Genomic DNA, 19,713 nt, shown 5'->3' on the forward strand with positions numbered 1-19,713 from the left:
TAGTTTCCCTGGCAACCAACAACACTACAAGGAGATCGTCACCAGACATAAAGAAAATGCGTCTAACTCAACGGAAATGATGGAGGCCAACAGACCTATAGCTTCCTCCTCTACGGAGACTGTGTTGAACACACGGAGGGGGAATAATAGCATTTTGGGGGGTCAGGGAGGATTAATGGACTAACAACAATGAACGTTAATTCTAATTATGGTTCTGCACCGAATTTTGAGACCTGGACTAACAGAAAATTAAATTTTTTGGAAGGTATTGATTCTAATAATGTGAACACTAATTTTGAAGACTGTTTTAAGATGTTTAGAAATAAGATGCATTCTTTTAGAACAAACCAGTTAGAAATTGATTACTTGAAACAATGTGTTAAAGTTAATAGGGTGCCTAAGGGGTTATGTTTCTTTAACTACCCCAATAATGTTATACCAGACAGTCCTTTACACCAACAGTTGTGGGAAGTGTTTAACAGGGTGGGGATTGAGGTTTTAAACCTCATGATTAAAGAGTATGAAGCTAAAAGTGATATTCTTTTGAAGGAATTGGATGATTTAAATCAAAAGTTTAACAATGACCACTTGATTGAAAAAGAAAGAAATCAGTATGAAAATATTTTTAAAGAAGTTGACTATTACTGTAATAAAATTTTGGATAGGAAAATTAGGAAGCTGGAGAGGGATTTGCGTGAGTATCAGGATGGTAGGGCATACCCGCTACTTAATTTCACACCACAAATTAATCTTCACGACAATGTGTTCCTTGCGAACGGGGTTGACAACTTCAACATGAATTGGCCCAATGATTTTGCTGAAGAAGCTCAGGGCCCGAGGAGAAGTGAAAGATTGGCAGAGAAAGGGAGGAATGGTTCTACCCAGGATTTTTATTTTCAGGGAGGAGGGAAGGGGAGGGGAGGGAGGGGGAGAGGGAACAATTTTCAGGAGAAGACTTGGAATCGGTGAATGATTTGTAACCACTAGTTGAGAGAGACAGTCGAGACAATGGACATGTTATTGATTCTGAACAGGCTTCTAAACCACACATTATATGCAAGCTAGGTAATTTTAGCATTTTTAATTTCACAGAACTTTCGATTACTGAAGCTTTTTTTGACCTTTTTACAAAAGGGTTTCATGATGTACCCTTGAGGACCGGAAGTTCTGTGAACACGATTATTGATTTGAAAATGTTTTTGAGGCAATTGAATTTTAATATAATGTTTAATGGTCAGACACAAACAAATATGGATTTGGTTAGAAGGAGCACTTTTAATCACCCTATTCACCCTTCCTTGAGAATTTTTGAGGAACTTGTGGAAAGGGAAATTAGGTCCAGTGGAAAAACAAAAAAGACTGTCAGTAAATACAATAATTTTTCAGAGAATGATTTGGGAACATTGGACATCCTTAAGCTACACAATGTTAGGGTTATGAAACCAGATAATGGTGGCGGAGTTGTACTAATGTACAACAATGCTTACGAGACTTATATGTATAACATTCTACAGGACACTGAACAGTACGAGTTAGTTTCCCAGACTGAAATCAACATAGGATATGCTAAAATTAAATATTATTTACAATGATCATCTTTTACAGGGAGTATTCAATGAGAAACTGTACAATTTCCTGAATGTTCAACACCCTGGAATACCCACAATTTTTGGTATCCCCAAGACCCACAAATGGATTGAAAATATTAAATTTAGACCAATAGTGGCTGGGGCAGGGGGTATTACTGAACTCTTAGCATTATTTGTGGATGTCACTGTTAAGACGTTTTTGAATTCAGTTCAACATATTTGTAAGGATTCTTGGGAATTCTTAAAAAAGATTAACAAGAGCATGTTTGTTAATGATTTACTGATGGTCACTATAGATGTTGTCGAACTTTTTCCCAGTATCCCTCACTTCGAGGGATTGGATTGGTTCTCCAACATTTTGGTTAATGAATCTGGTTTGGACAGCAAGTCTATTAACTTGGTTCTGGAATTTATGGAAACTGTCCTTAAAAATAATTATGTGTTTTTTAGTGGGGAGTATTACCATCAAAAAAAGGGAGTGGCTATGGGTGCATCTTGTGCCCCCTTATATGCAAATTGTGTTTTGTACTTTTGGGAAAAGCATTTCATCTTTGAATCAGAATGGAAAAAACACATTGTGCACTACAGTAGATTTTTAGATGATATTTGTGTATTATGGAGGGGGGACTCAGAAAGAATTAAACAATTTTTTAGTTATATTAATCAGACAACACCTTCCTGAGGTTTACTATTAACATGGGGGATGACAAATTAAATTATTTGGACACCACTATATACAAGGACTTCACAAACAATTGTTTTCAGTCTAGATTATACCGGAAGAAGACCTTTTCCAATTGTTATTTACATTTTGACAGTGGACACCCTAGTTACCAAAAAAGGGTGATTGTAAAGGGTCAATTTATAAGGGCCGCAAGGATGACATGTAAGTTAGAAGATTTTATTGACGAAATAGAGTACATTAAAAGCTTGTTTTTAGAAAGGAAGTATCCTGAAGAACTCATTAATCAGCAGGCTGAGGTGGTTTTTCAAAACAGGGAAATTAAATATTTTCCACTTATTGGGAAAGGCATGGATATTACTATTGGGAATATTAAAGGTAATGACTTTGGTCCAGGTACATTTATTAACACATTTACAGAAACATCTTATTTGACCAAAGAAGTTATTAACAAATTTTGGTATGTTCTGAGAGTTAATGAGGAAATTTCAGAACATATACCCCCTTACCCTAGATTCATTAGAAGGAGGGATCTCAACTTGAAAGAGTATTTAGAAAGGGCAAACAAGGAACACTCAACCAGTTTAAATAACAATAAAAAGAAAGGTACATTTAAATGTGGTTCGTGCCATCAGTGTCCTTTTATGTTTGACACCAATTCCATTTTCATTTCCTCTAGGAAGGTTCACCTTAAAGCTCAGGGACGTTTTAATTGTAAATCCTTTAGAGTGGTGTATTTAGGGGTGTGTACACATTGTTTTAGTTTTTACATTGGTAAAACAAAAAGACAATTGGGTAGAAGGGTGTATGAACATCTTTACGGTGTTAGAACTAAGAAGGAGTCCAATGCCTTTTTTTAAACACTCCCTTGTTTGTCCCAATATGAAGCTCAAGTTTTTTGTTTTAGAACAGGTGGAGGTGGACCCTAGGGGAGGGTGTTGGGAGACCAAACTAGAATATCGTGAATTGCTTTGGCAACTAAAATTGGACGCAGGGAAGGCCCCAGGTTTAAACGACCACATCAATATTGGCAGTGTGCTGAAGATGAGGGCAGCTAGGTTATAGATACATACTATGCACTTTTTCCTTAATTCTGGTTTTGACTTTTAGACCGAACCATTTTGTGCAGGATATTTTTTAGACTACTTGTTTTTAATTGTATAGTTTATTGGATTTTAGCATTAAGAGCATGGTAGTGGTTGATTTAGGCAATATGAACTGACGATTTTCAACCTCAATAAATAAACTTTATATATTGTTATATTTTTACTCATAGCTAGTGTTTCACAGATTGAATAATAATTGTTATATATAGTCCTTGGTCTCTGTTAGATCGATTGTAATATAGATGTGGGGTTAACTCAACAAGCATTTTTGTGACATGTATATACATTTTTATTTATTTTTATACACATACACATTAGCATACAATTTTTTGGTAAGGAATTACGATTTGGGTGGGTCACATGACGGGGGAATTGTTATTTAAGCCTATTGATGGCTCTTGTTTTTTTGTTCTGAGGAAGCCTGGGATTGAACCTAGGTGAAAGCGCTTAACTCAATTTCCTTGTGTACTGTGCTTGAACTTCTGGTTTTAATAAGTGGAATAAACTGTTTTGAGTTTTACCTGGTTGCCGGACTTTGTGAATTTTAAGCAACCATTTGGTTTGGATTCAAGTTTGAGGTTGTTTATTGGTAACTCTGTTCTCATTTTGTGTTTTTCGCTGACTGTGTGGATTTTTTTCTGTTCAACAGAGAAAGTATACATTTTCTGCTCCAAAATTAAATAAATGTTTTAAAATTGTTCAGAAAACAGTAGTGATCACTGCATAAAGCAAGTGAAAGTGTTATAAATTAAGAAAATATTCTCATCTTAGCTTGAATGGCACTGAATGCAGTTGAAACACTTGAAAATTATTGCAGATTTCTCTATAAGTGAGCCCAGAGCTTTGCAAACGTATCAGATTTGTAGCAGAGACAAAAGCTTGAAAACTGACTACTATGCCCTCTGGTCAATAAATAACCACATTTGGAGCTCCCTGAGTGGTTCCCAACTCAGATGGATCAGGTAAACAGCTTTGCCTCAAGATGGATAATCCTAGAATTTCTTAAAGTAAAAGCACAGCAAATGCAACCTTCAAGTATAGATTAAACAATAACAACTACCAGACAACTAAGTCTCTGGCTAATTTGTACTTTTACTAGGCAATATGGAGGAAAACAGAACTAGAAAAGCCAACAAACAAAAAAATGACTATTTTTGCCACAAAATTAAATAAACGCTTTAAAATGCTCAAAAACAGTATATAAAGCAAGTTAAAGTACAGTAAATTGAGAAAAAAAAATCTTCTCTCAACGTGGATGGTTCTGGAGTTAAATGTATTAACTTATAATGAAATAAACATCTATGTTAAAGATAAATAATATTCTCTGTAAACTCTTATTTTCAGTTGCTCCTAAAATAAATTTTATTTTCCTTTCCTTCCAGTTCCTTATCCAATTTCTCCTTTCAAAACTAAACTGATTTATAATTTCCAATCAGTTGTGACTGAACTGATCTTGTGTAGGTATCACATTTTCCAGTATATAATGCGAGGTCACAGCAGTTAGTTTTCACAAATATGAAAATACTGTTCTTCTACTATAATATTCTCATAAGAAAGACAACTAAAATCTTTCAGTATTTGAAAAAGTCATGCCTGTTAACCTGTTCTATTTAATTTCAGATCTGTACAGCTCCATGATATAGAGTCACATCAGGAAGATTGTCCTTCCTCAGTCCTTAGTAACATTATACTAATCCATGAGACTAGAGTCTTTCAATGATTTCAGAAAATATCCCTTGCCATTAAATGCCCTCACAAACTTGCTAGAATGTCTGCAGATAATGCAGAAATTACATTAAACAAGCAAGAACAAAAAGTGTACCTGCTGTCTCTTCTGATCTAGCTCTGTACTGATAAATTCAAAACGTTTATCTCACACATATCTGCTAGCAAATCTCTTTTTTTTACTTAGATTATTTACATTTTTTTAATTAATAATGTGATTTTATTTTGATCTTAAATTCATTACAGTCTGGCTCATATAATGTTTATTTTGTCACAACTCTTATAATGTATTCTCAATTAATTGTTTTGCATTGCTGTTTCAAGTATGGTATGGCGTATGTCATTTTGGTAGCCTCAGCTTGTGACAGTAACATTATTGTAGACCTTCCCAATAAAAGAGGGAGAGTAGGACATCAAGAAAAATGCAGGAAAGTGGTTACTATTTACCACACGCATGCACAAACTGAGGCATTGTTAACTATCAACAGATCCTAAGAAAGCATAAGGGCACGACACCTGTGATAGGAATGTAAATAATGCCATGTCACCCCCTTGTCAGGCATCCTGCTTAGATGACACAATCTACTGTCTTTTCAGTTGTAGATCAGAAGCAAAGATATGCAGAAGTTTCTTGCTAAGTTGTGCCTACCTTATATGTATATGTACCACATAGCATTTTAAATGTCAGTACTAAACTAGCACATCTTCTGTAGACACTCATACATTTGTTACCAGCCCTGCTACCACATCCAAGCCAACACCAAATATAAGAGTCTGTTCCTCATCCCTAGACTGGGACACTAGGTACTCTGAAACCTCTATGACCTGCTTCTGCATTAGTGGCTCATCTGATGTAGTGGACATGTTCTTGTCAATATGAAATTCCTTGTTGTTTTCATACAATATGATATCAGTTACCCTTTGCCAAACTGGCTGCAGATCTTATTAAGGTCATGAACAGCAATGAGGATGTACATCAGTCCCTACTAGACATGGTCCCAAAAGAATTTGCCTATGTTTGTTTGGTCAGGATGTGTACGGTTTGTGTCTGGAGGACCTGCATTAACCTCTCAGTCTCCACATTTTGGAGAAGCATTTATGAAGATCCTGTGGAACAAAACAAAGATGCTGAATGGATAGAAGAAGTAAAAGAAAGTATAAGAAGTTCAAAGGTACAGGATATGAAATGGGATGAAGTAACAGCCAGAGAGATTAAAGCAAAGTTAAGAAAATCCACTAATTGGAAAACACCAGGCCCAGATGCAGTACCTAACTTCTGGTCAAAAGTGTTAACATCTTTGCACAAAGATTTAGCCATAAGAAAGAACTATTTATATGTACACCCTGAACAGACACCAACCTGGCTAACAACAGGAGAAACAATGCTCCTACTTAAGAGTGAACCTGCAAGCTACCCTAAAATGTATAGATCAATAACTTGCCTTCCAACTACATATAAACTATACACCAGAATTGGTGCTGACAGAGTTTATAGTCATTTAGAAGAAAACTCAATCATGGCAATAGAACAAAAGAGCAATAAAAGAAAGTCATATGGCACAAAGGATCATCTGTTGCTAAATAAAGTCATAATGGGTAAATGTAAAAAGGGGAAGAATGTTAGTATGGCATGGGCTGAGTACAAAAAAGCATTTGATAGTATCCCACATTTATGGATAAAACATTACTTAAAAATGTATAAAATACATCCTACTCTAATCAAATACATTATAGTGATCATGAAACAGTGGCAGACCATTTTGCAATTAACCCATGATAAAGAACAAATTATTATTATTCCAGGGATAGAAAATTGAAAGGGGGATATTCCAGGGTGACTCACTGTCACCTCTGCTATTCTGTCTTGCCCTTAACCCATTAAGCTCTCTGCTTAACAGATTAGGCCATGGCTATAATTTGGCTCCTACAAAACAACAAAGTGTAAAGACTTCTCATCTTCTCTTTGTTGATGGATTAAAACTTTATAGCTCATCAAATGAGGAACTGAAAACACAACTGCAAGTAGTCAAAACTTTTTCAGATGGGGCGTGGCCAAGGATGAACACAGGATAGCAGCAGATTTCTTCAGCTCCACCAATTTCATTACACTGACAGGAATTAATTACTTAAAAAATTAATTTTTGAAGTAATTTTCTTTCTAAATATGTTTGTTTTATATAGTTCTTGAACTATATCTAAAAAAGAAAGGAAATCTTAACAATTTTCCTGTCAGAAATCACTTTGGAAATTTTCCTGTCAGTTTATCAGTCTGAAATGAGTTCCAGTAAGACAAATTCTCAAGACTCCAGCATCAAGAAATAACTTCAGTCTCTGATAATTATAATCCAGCAACTTACTGCTAAGATGGATAAAATGGATACTAAAATAGACACCTTCATAGAAAAACTACAAAACAAATAGACTTGTTACATATAGACCTGCAACAACAGAAGATCCAGATGACAGGCATAGAAGAAGCTGTGAATGACATGGAAAATAGAATACAAGAAGAGGAAATCAACATTGAGTTTCTGCTGAAACAAAATACACATTTACAAACAAAGCTGGATGACCTGGAAAATAGATCTAGGCGCAATAACATTAGGATTTTTGGACTGCCAGAAAATATTGAAGGTAACAATATTACTTATTTTTAACAACATGGCTCCCTAAAACTTTAGACTTACCAGAAGCATTCTCTTTTGGTATTGAAAGAGCACATAGATCTATAGCTAATACTAACTCTAACAAAAACTATCCTAGATCAGTTATAGTTAGATTTCTATCATCTTTTGATAAAGAGATGGTTCTTAAATCTGCTTGGGCTAAAGCTCCTGTTAAGATTAATGAGACAACTGTGCGTTTTGACAATGACTATTCTTCCATGGTAATAGCTAAAGAAAAGTTTTTCTGCCACTAATAAGGGAGCTTAAAAAAGCACAGTTTAAAAATACCTTCTGTTTCCTGCCAAGCTTAAAATCTTTCTTCCTGATGGTCCTAAAATTTTCGATGACTTAGACTCTGCCTTACTGTTTATCAAAAAAAATAAGATTTTGGATAAAATAGAAGAAATGGAATGGGCTAGTCCTTCATTAAAGAGACTGGCAACTGAAACTTCATGGAAGACTTCAGAGAAGAAGAAGAGACTAAAAAACAAATGATCTGTTCTATGTTTTTTTTTCTCTCATCATTTTATTTCATTATTAATCTTTTTAAATATAGTTCCTGCATTTCCAAGAAGCAACAAATATTTTGAAAAAGATTTAATCAAAGTTATTCTCTGTGTACAAAGAAATGTTTTGTTTCATAACTAGTTAAAATATCTGGAGATTTAATGGCAAGTTGTGATTCAACTTGTTTCTCTTTCTGAAAAGGAGAAGTAAGGTCAGTAATTGGATACAGGTTTTTCTTTATCTTTTTTTTTTTCTTCTCCTTTTCTTCTTTCTTTGTTTAAACAATGACATTCTATTTAGATTATGTAGTGGGTAAAGGGTGGGGAGGGCAGGAGAGAAGAGTAATGAAAATATGATTAATAGAATAATAACATATTTATTCCTTGTAAAAAGTTTATATGTTCTTCAAATGCTATTCCTAATTATACTTTCTTGATTACACTGCTTATGCTTGTTTGTAAATAATCTGTTATGCTTTAACTAATAATAATTAGAATTAAATAATAGTAAATAATATGTTTTATTTTTAACTCTATTAATATAAACAGTAAGTAATATTCCATTGTATATACTTCTTATAGCTTTAACATACATTTTTTATTTCTCCCTTACACCCTTTTACTTTCTACTCTCTTTTTCTTTTCTTTATTAATATATAGAAATGCTTTTGATCATATAGACACAGTAAATAATAAGATTTGCATAAAAATTGAGTTGGGACAAAAATATTGAGTTTTATTACTTATTAATAATTTTGGGCTTAATTTCACTTACATAGAGGCTGTAATAACCTGTAAAATACATTGTGAAGGTTTTGTCATGTTTAGATGCATTTACACTGCTAAATGAATGTTTGTCACTAGTTTTTAATAAGTTTCCGCCAAAATGTTAAGAGAGACAATCTGGGATGTGGGCTGTCTCATGCACAGTGTCCATGAGCTACTTCAAAAGCTTCAACTCTCAGAATTCTCACAGAGAAGCTGAAAGCAGCTAGTCTCACCTTTGACCTAGATATCACACTGACACATCACAGATTCAGGAAAGACACTCTACCAGGAAATAGGAATGATACAAATGCGACTATGTGAAGGAAAATGAACTCTTTAACATCTAAATGTGAGTTATTTTATATAATTACTTAAATATCTATGTTATAATTAATAAAATATGTCAGTTATAATGAGTTTAAATGATACAGTTTCTTGTAGTAAGTAAATGTCTTATTTTAGAAGGCATAGAAAATGAAACATTTATTCAAGTGTTTTTGAAAATCTACTTAACAGCAGCTTAATAATCTGTGTTAAAACTTATGTTCCAAACATATACATTACTATAACTCATTTAATTCATCTGATTGACAAGCATAAATAATTTTATAACTCTATACTGGAAGAAATTGTCATGTGATATATTTTAAAGCAGTAGTATAGCATGGTTGTAAAATCTGGTTACTAAAATGTGTTTGCTGTGCATTATTTTGTATAAAGCAGACAGATTTATTGTAGGGACAGCAAGTAAGATGGTGCTCAGTAAGGACACAACTCAGTGAGATCAGATATATATATATATATATATATATATATATATATATATATATATATATATATGTGTGTGTGTGTGTGTTTGTGTGTGTGTGTGTATGTGTGTGTGTGTATGTGTGTGTGTGTGTGTGTGTGTATGCATATGTATATATATATATATATATATATATATATATATATATATATATATACATATATTATATATATATGTATATGTGTATGTGTGTGTGTGTGTGTGTGTATGTATATATATATATATATATATATATATGTGTGTGTGTGTGTGTGTGTGTGTGTGTGTGTGTGTGTGTGTGTGTGTGTGTGTGTGTGTGTGTGTGTGTGTGTGTGTGTGTGTGTGTGTGTGTGTATATATATATATATATATATGTGTGTGTGTGTGTGTGTGTGTGTATATATATATATATATATATATATATATATGTGTGTGTGTGTGTGTGTGTGTGTGTGTGTGTGTGTGTGTGTGTGTATGTATATATGTATATAAGTGTTTCTGAGAATCTGCATATCTATGCAGTATGATTTATAACAATTTCTATGAATACAATATTTTATTCTATTGATAATAATGAGTTTGAGTAAATGCTCATATACAAGCAATTCAAGTTTTTTTTGGAAGCTGTTAATTGCATTTACATGACAGAAAATTGATGCATCTTAATATATGTAATGTCTGAATCATATTAGCCAAAGTTTTTGATTTAAATGAATGTTAGAACTTATTTTTCTCTCCTCTTGATTTCTAACATCAAGATTATTTGAATGCTATTTGAATACAAGTGTTTTATATTACATGAATGTATATAGTAGTATGAACAGTTTAAAAAAAAAAAAAAAAAGGTTTATTTTAGTTTATATGATGCTGTTTTACCAAATGTGTAGTCTTGTCTTGCTAGATAATTGAATTGAAAACTGTTAACCTCAGTTAAATATAACTAGTAATACTAATCAGGTACACCACACACAGCAAATGGAGCACGGGTCCCACACAAGAGTAAATAAATAGTATATATAAGTCATATAATAAACAGTGTCACCTACCCTAATGGCAATTCCCAAAAAAAATATTGTTGGAATATCCCAATCATTATTAAGTGTAAGATATAAAAAGTTTATTAGACAGTTTATTTCAGTGCCAGTTTAATTATTTGATCGACAAGAGACTTTACAATAAACATACCCATTTATACATTATAAAACAATTGATATCATATTAACAAATACACAATATTAAAGTGAATAATACATGAGCATATTATTATACTATTCATAAATACTATAAAAAAACATTTTATATCACTTAAATTATTATGCGGTATGTAGATATGCAGTGAATGCTATTGCTGCTTGTTATTAAATATTTATGTATTGAAATATTATTCAACTTGTCATTTATGATGTGCTCTGACCAATCTAAAGTCTGTAAGTGATAAAGCTGTATAATGTATCAAAAATGCTAAATTTTTTAATCTTTTTTTTATGATTTTTTAGTGAAGTGGATATTTTATGGGATTAATTTTATTATGCTAAGGATAGGAATTCATTAGGGGACTGATTTACAATTTTATGAAATGGTATAATTTAAATATAACTAGTATTAAATTGATAAGGTGGTAGCTGAGGTACTGCTGCTTAGGGTAGGGGTTAACTTGAGTGGTAAATACTACTCTAAGTTGGAGTTTATAACTCCAGGCTGGATGCAAGGTTTAATCCTTACATTATTTTCACTTGTTCATTGTTATTTGTATATAGTTTTGACATCCACAATATATTTTGTACATTCATTGTCACTACAAACAAAATTGAATCCTATACGAAACCATAAGAGATTCAATAAATACAGCTATATTTAAAAGTACACCTAAAGGAGGAGATGTAACATTACTTATCTTGTTATTTGTTATTTTGATCATAAGATTCTTAAGTTTTAAAATGCCAAATGACATCTTTAAAAGGAATTTCTTTAAACATTAATGGATTGAATAATCCATGTAAAAGGGCAGCCTAATAAGATACATTTATTTACATAAGACCAACTTAGTCTTCCTGCAAGAAACCCATCTCTTGAAAAAAAGATATTGATAAACTAGCCACAAACAAATATACAGTATTGGTTAGTTCAGAGCACACTCAGAAAAAAGAGGAGTGGCTATTTTATGGAATAAAAGTATGCCCATTCCTAAAACCATTAAGTCTTATCAGGATGACAAAGGAATGTTTTGTATGGTTACAATACAAATTAATGGGAAGACTTACACTTTAATTAATGTATATTGGATACCTGGAATTGGTATTAATACAGTGAAACATCATCTTGATAAGATCATATCATTCTCTATAGGAGATATTATTTTAGCTGGTGACTTTAATTGTATACTACATGAAAGTGATACTACCACTATAGGAAAAGAAGAATTACATCTAATGCAAAACATTTAAATGATTTTGCTAATTCTTATCATTTGAATGATATTAATAATCAGATAGATTCAAAATCATTACCATACACCTTTTTCTAACAGATACAAAACTTATTCAAAAATAGATAGGGTCTTTATTTCTAACCAGATGGTAACAGATTTAATTAATTCCAAAATCATTTCATGTCCTATATCTGATCATAATTCAATTGTTTTTGAATTCATGATAAAAATACTCATAATGTTCAGATCAAAAGGATACCAGCATACTTAACTCAACTAAAAGACTATAAAGAATATATACTTTCAGAAGTAAAACATTTTTAGACATAAATAATACTCCTGAAGTCTCCATTGTTTATGTTTGGGATGCCTTAAAATCATATCTATATGGACAAAGTATCAGATGGTATAATAATAAAAGGAAATCTTGGGATAAGGAATTGTTAGATATTCAAAGTAAATTAGACTCTTATAAACATAATAATAAAGAAAATATTATGGACAAGAAAGTTATTGAAGAAATAAACAAACTAAATGAGAAATACAAAGAAATTTTAACTCATAAAGTTAAAATAACTTTAGAGAATACAAGTTTTGTCTTATTCAATAAGCCCCAAATACTTACATAGACTTAAAAATAAAACAAAAGGTTGAATAAACAAAACCATATCAAAGAAATCTTTTCTCTAAGGAAAAGAAGAATGTTTCTAGTATACCAGAAATACTAGATGAATTTAGAAATCACTTTCACAAAATTAACCATAATAAGATTAACATGGAACCTAAAGATAAAATAAAGGAGTTTATAACCACAAGCATGAATAAAAGCTTAATAAACAACAGATTAAACTATTGGACAAAAGTATTTCATATACAGAGGTTATTACACAAATAAATAAGCTTAAATCAAACAAAGCACCGGGTAATGATGGTATTATACCAGAGATATATAAAATCCTTTCTAAAAGTACATATTCATTAATACATAAGGTTTTATTTTGGCCCAAACTGAGTTAATAACCCCCATCTTGGCAATATACATTTATTTCACCAATTTTAAAACCTAATAAAGATCCAACTAGATTTTCTTCATATCGGCCCATCTCATTACTTAATGTTGATTATAAAATGTTTATGAGTATCTTTGCTGATAGATTGAAGACAATCATTCGCATTATAGATATAGATCAGACAGGCTCCATTGTAAATAGAAATACTTTTGATAATATAAGAAGAACTTTAACATTAATAGATTTTGCAAATAAGAAAAAGAAAGATTTAACACTTATTAGTCTTGATATAAGTTTAGCATTTGATTCAGTAAGTTGGGACTATCTGTTTACCTTAATGAAGTGCACAAATTTCTCAGATGCATTTGTAAATCTAATTGAGCATTTATACAAAGGAACGTTGGCTTATATTAAGGTAGGAACATATGTTTCACAAAAAATACCCATTCTTAAAGGTACAAAACAAGGATGTCCACTTTCTCCACTATTATTCACTTTAGTAATGGAGCCTTGGGCTAATTTGATCAGAAACAGTACTGACATAGAGGGTTTTGAAATAGATGAAAATACAACATCCAAAATTCAACTTTTTGCAGATGATGTTCTAATTACATCAGTAGGATCTAATTCTTCTATGCAGTCTCTATTTGATAACATGATGAATTTTAAAAGTATTTCTGGTTTAATATTTAATGAAGAAAAAACTAAAATACTACCTATATATACACGTAAAAAATATTCTCATTAGTGATTTTACTAAATATGTACCCAATTCAGGTCAGATAACTTATTTAGGTATAATACTATCTAAAGATATTAAATCTATTATATATAATAATTATAATACCTGTTTTCTTAATATACAAAATCTTTTTAATACCTGGAATAATATGTTTTTTACTATGGAGGAGAGACTTACAATTATTAAAATGATAATATTCCCCAAGATTTTATACTTAATACAATCAATAATACTTCCACCTACAAAAATAATTATCAAGAAACTGAATACAATAATGTTAAATTTCCTATGGACACCTAATAGACCTTGGATTGCATTAAAGAAACATACTAATAGCTGGTCTCAAGGGGGTATTTCTTTTCCAGACTTTAATTTATATACTATCTCTTCTATTGTAAAAGTTATTACTTTATTAATAGATCAGTCATATGTCGCAAAATGGAAAGATTATTGGGAGCTAATTAGTATGCACTTCATGAAAATCTCCTTAACACATAAAAATATGATTGTAAATAACTCCATGTTATGGTTACTAAAGGAATTTTGTACTTCACCTATTACACCTAAACATATGGTTTGTTACCCATTAAATATTATTATTAGTTATCGGTACTTTATATTCATGCACCCTAAGTATAGGGAATGGAATTTTATTGTATTCCCTATAATGTATACTCAGGGTATGCTTTTGTCATCTACTTCTGAAGGAACTCATTTAGCTATAGATAATGATCTAAAGTACTGGTATCAGTTGATATCTGATAATAAAGTTAAAAATCTAGATTTCTTAAAACAAGAATTTGATCTAAGAGAAACTTGCTGGTTAGAGGTTCAGACCTTTAGACAACATCTCATTAATAAAATAGATCTAATGTCTATAACAGTTAAAGAATCTATTCCAACACTGATTGATTACTTGATATTAAATTTACAACATAAAGTTTCTGATAAAGGTAAACTTTCATACATACATAAAATTATCAGACAAGAAACTTTTACAGTGTAGATTCATACTGGAATTATTTCACTTCTATTAATGGGGACCCACCAAATCAACAAGATAAACAATATATATTGGAATCTGCTTATAGAACTACGTCTTCCATTGTCTGGAGACTTTATACATGGAAATTTTTACATAGATATTTTTATACACCTTTGATGATGAATAAAATAAATAATAAAGATAATTTATGTAAGAGATGTAATGTAGAAATTAATGCTGACTGGGCTCATATGTTTTATGACTGTATAAAATTGAAAGAATACTGGAAGTCAATTAATGAATTTTTGCAGGCTCTTTTTACAGATAATTTCATTATTTCTAAATCTCTTATATTATTCAACACACCTGTACCTCAAAGTGTTAAAAGGTTAAGCTTCCCTTGTTATGGTCTATTCTAGCAGTGGCTAGGAAAATAATAACTAGAAATTGGATTTCAGATACACCTCCTTCGTTCAATGAATTTAAAAATGTTATGAATATAGTGTGCCATATGGAAATAAACACAATTAGGACAAGAACAAATAGAAAAACATCTTATTATATTGTATGGGATAATTTACAAAATTTGTTAAAAAAATTTTAATTTCAATAGCATGGTATTTTAGTTTAATTAATTGATCTGATTGTAGTGGATGTCTTTGTAAATACTTTAGTTGTTTTGTTGAATATTATAATAATACCTATTTTTAATTACTTGTATAAAATTGTTATGATATTTCTCTTATATGTTAAAACAATAAACCTGTTTTGAAAAAAAAAACTTTTTCAGATGATATAAGAATGTCATTTGGTCTTGATAAGTGTACAAAAGCAACCTTTAACGTGGGAAAACTGCAGCACTGAGAAAACATCAATTTGGGACAAGAATGTGATATAAAAGAACTTGAGCATGAGGGAGTGGATAAATATTTGGGAATTGATAAATGATCAACAATAAAACATGAACAAATGCAAATAAAACTTAGTAAGGAATATTTTAGAAGTCTTAAACTAATCCTGAAAACAGTGATGACATGTAGGTACAAAATTCAAGCTATAAACCAATTTGCTCCTCCAGTCCTAACTTACAGTTTTGGAGTGAATGAGTGTCCCCAAAATGTTTTGGATAGATTAAATAGGAAAACAAGAAGGATGTTTTATAATCACCAAATGATTTATAAAACTCAGTGTATACCAAGATTATATATTCCCTGTTCTGAAGGAGGTATTGGCCTCCTTGAAATTGATTACATGTATAGATCTGCAATCATAGGAATGCACGCATATCTGCTGACCTCACAGGACCCAAAAGTAGTGAACGTTTTTGAAACATGAGGAGAATAAATCTAAGATGACTTTCCTGCTTAGTCTAGCAGAAGCATATATATGTCAAGCAGGAATAGAAATAAAACCAGAAGTAGATTAAAATCAGGTGGCAACTGAATGTGCCAAAAAACAAAAGAAAGAATATAAGGTGAGGATCAGATGAGAAGGCATGACATGTGGAAAATGCATAAATATAGCTGCAATTATAGAAAACTTCTGGAAGAACCTCATGTTGATCAGGATGGAATGCAGGAATTGTTAAGGAGAGGTGAATTTAAACCAAAAGATGAAAGGTTAATATTGGGGGCCCAAGATAGTGAGTTACGCTCACATTGGTTTACAAAGTCCAATGAACATGTGGAAGAAGCAGACAAATCTAGGCTTTGTAAAACAGAATTGGAAACAGTCACACACCTTGTTGCTGGTTGTGATATGCTAATGGCAGAAGGACTTTATACTGAAAGGCATAATAATGTGACAAGACTGTTACACTGGGGATTGTGCAAACATAATATTATAGTAGTTGAAAAACACTGGAAACATGATCCACAAAGCATCATAGAAAATGATGAAGTTTACATCTTATGGGATCACGTATTACCAGCAGTTCAAAAAATAGATGCAAGAGACCCTACACCTGGCTCCTGCATTTCCATTTTCTACAGGTCAAGCATTTAATGCACTGCTATTTAATATAGTGTAGGCCTGCTTCCCTTTTGTAACAACATTGTGAAAGTACTGTATACTGCTATTTCTAACTGGGGTGCACACAGGCAGATACTTAAAGTTTCCCTACTCTCTTACTCTAGAGGAAATATTTTGGCCCCATTCCCCCTTAGTGGCTAGATAACATCATTTTCCTGACCTTAGCCCTTCCCGATACTTTCCAGCAATTTTCCTTCACTAACAGTCCCACTTTAAATGTTCCTGTTATGTTGATGTTCATTTTGGCTCCTCTTTCCTAATAGCACTTCTTTTTTACCCTGTCCTGTTCTTTTTTATCTCTAAGCTTGTAATGGCAAAGCTGCTAGCCCTGTTCTGTAATAAATAATAGTCACAAATAGACTGCATATATTGTAGACTTTCTTCTAATTATCTGTTATACTTTCTGCTAGACTTTCTGCTACTTATCTTACTATACCTGGTGGATTCTTGCTCAGACCCATTGGAGATTGTTATTTTTCTTCTTTCTCCTATTGACATCAGGGTCTCCTCTCATCTCAGCCTGCTCCATTCACCCTTGCTAGTGCTCAGGCTCCGCTCCTCTACCCTACCCCCATTCCCATCCACCCTCTCTTTCACTACACTTATACTAATCTAACCACTCCCCCTCCTTCCTTAACCTATCAGAGCCCTCGTCCCCACCCACCCACTTCCTCAACTCTTAGTTATCCACTTCCTTTTCCCCTCCACCTGTCTCTCAAATGCCCCATCCATTTCATCAAGCTCTTTTCCTTATCCCTTTTACCCTTCTCCTTACATTTCTAGGAATTGTAACAACAATTACTGTGCTTCTTCCTCTTGCCAAAGCTACACTAGTAATCCTCTTAATACCTACTCTGACATTAATCCTAGCCTCTATAACACCTCTCCCATTCTCCATGCTAAACTTCACTTCTTCCCCTCTAACTACTCTCTGTACTTACCATACTCCCACTTCATAGAGTCATAGGTTCATAGGCTGGTACTAGGCCATCGGCACTAGGGCATATACAAGCCTAGCCATAACAATTCCCTGGATATTTCTTCCCACAATATTTACTTCCCTGGACCCCTGTCTAGCAGGGTGACTGACGTGATCCCCGGGGTGAATTTCCTTTATCCCATCCAATCATCAAGGTTCCTTTTGAAGAGGTCCAAGGAGAAGTTTTGCTTGACATGTATGACTTCTACTTCCTACAGTTCTCTGTCTCTAGACTCTCAAATCATAGCCTCCACTCCTCCCATTTCTTCTCCTTTCTCATCTGCTTGGGTGATAGCCACCACAACCCAGGGCCCACTGACTCTTACAACTGCCAAATCCTCCTTTCCCAAAGTGCTCTAAATCTCTCCATATCACCGGTCTCAATTTCCACAGTATCTGCAACAAAACCACCGAGCTTCATGCTTGGCTTGCCAAAAACAAAATGAACATTCTAGCTACCACAGAAATATGGTTAAACTCCACAATTCAAGACACTGTAAATCTCCCCCTAACTAAAATATCATTATGGCAGATAGACCAAAGAAAAAAGGAGGTGGCATAACCCTCATCTACCCTTATACCCTCAATATTACCACATACATTTGTCACATCTATAAATTCATAAATGCTGAGATTCTAATCTCCTTTCTTGAAATTAACAATTGAAAAAAACTTTGCATCACAGTGCTATATATCCCACCTGGTAACAACATTCCAACACTAGAGGATATAGTATCCTGGCTTTCCTTCAGCATGAAAAATGAAACAATTGCCCTCGGTGACATGAATATTGATTGGTCTTCTCTCTCCTCTAACCAGTCTTCTGTCAGTATAAATCTTTTCCACTTCACTCAACTTATTAATAACGCTACTAGGGTCCAATCACAAAACCAATGTAGGATCCATCCTTGACTGGATTCTAGTATCAAATTCATCCAAACTCATTTCCTCTGGCACTTTGCCTAACTCTATTAGTGATCATCTCCACACTTTTGCAATCCAAGCATGCTCAGCTTTCCCAAAACAGCATAATATAAAATTACTGCAAAACCTCTCTATGTTCAACTCTAGTACATTTAACAGCATCCTAAATAGCATAAACTGGAGCAAATGGAGTTAAAACTCTTTCACTGGTATCCAGGCAAGGATCCTTCCTTGACTGGATTCTAGTATCAAATTCATCCAAACTCATTTCCTCTGGCACTTTGCCTAACTATTAGTGATCATCTCCACACTTTTGCAATCCAAGCATGCTCAGCCTTCCCAAAACAGCATAAAATTACTGCAAAACCTCTCTACAACTCTAGTACATTTAACAGCATCCTAAATATAGCATCATAAAGGCAAGGAAATGGAAAACTCTTTCACTCTACTTCAATAATTCTTTCCTAAAAATACTAGATAGTCTAGCTCCTTCAAGATACAAAAGAAATAAAACACATAACACCTCATGGCTAACCAGAACTACCAAAGAAATCATACATAATAGAGACAAAGCATGGAAAGCATTGCTTAAATCTAAAAATACATCCAAACATATTCATTATAAAGAAATCCATAACCAAGACAAAAACTCATTGCTAAAGACAAGCAGTACTACTTCTGGAACCAACACAATCATAGAAATAGTAACCCAAAATCCTTCTGGGCTTCCATTAACAACCTCCAGTCCCCGGGTACAAAACCCAGTCCTTACCCACACCCTGACA

The sequence above is a fragment of the Protopterus annectens genome, chromosome 1.part1, assembly GCF_019279795.1.
Source record: "Protopterus annectens isolate FY-2018-M chromosome 1.part1, PAN1.0, whole genome shotgun sequence".
Taxonomy (NCBI): Eukaryota; Metazoa; Chordata; order Ceratodontiformes; family Protopteridae; genus Protopterus; species Protopterus annectens.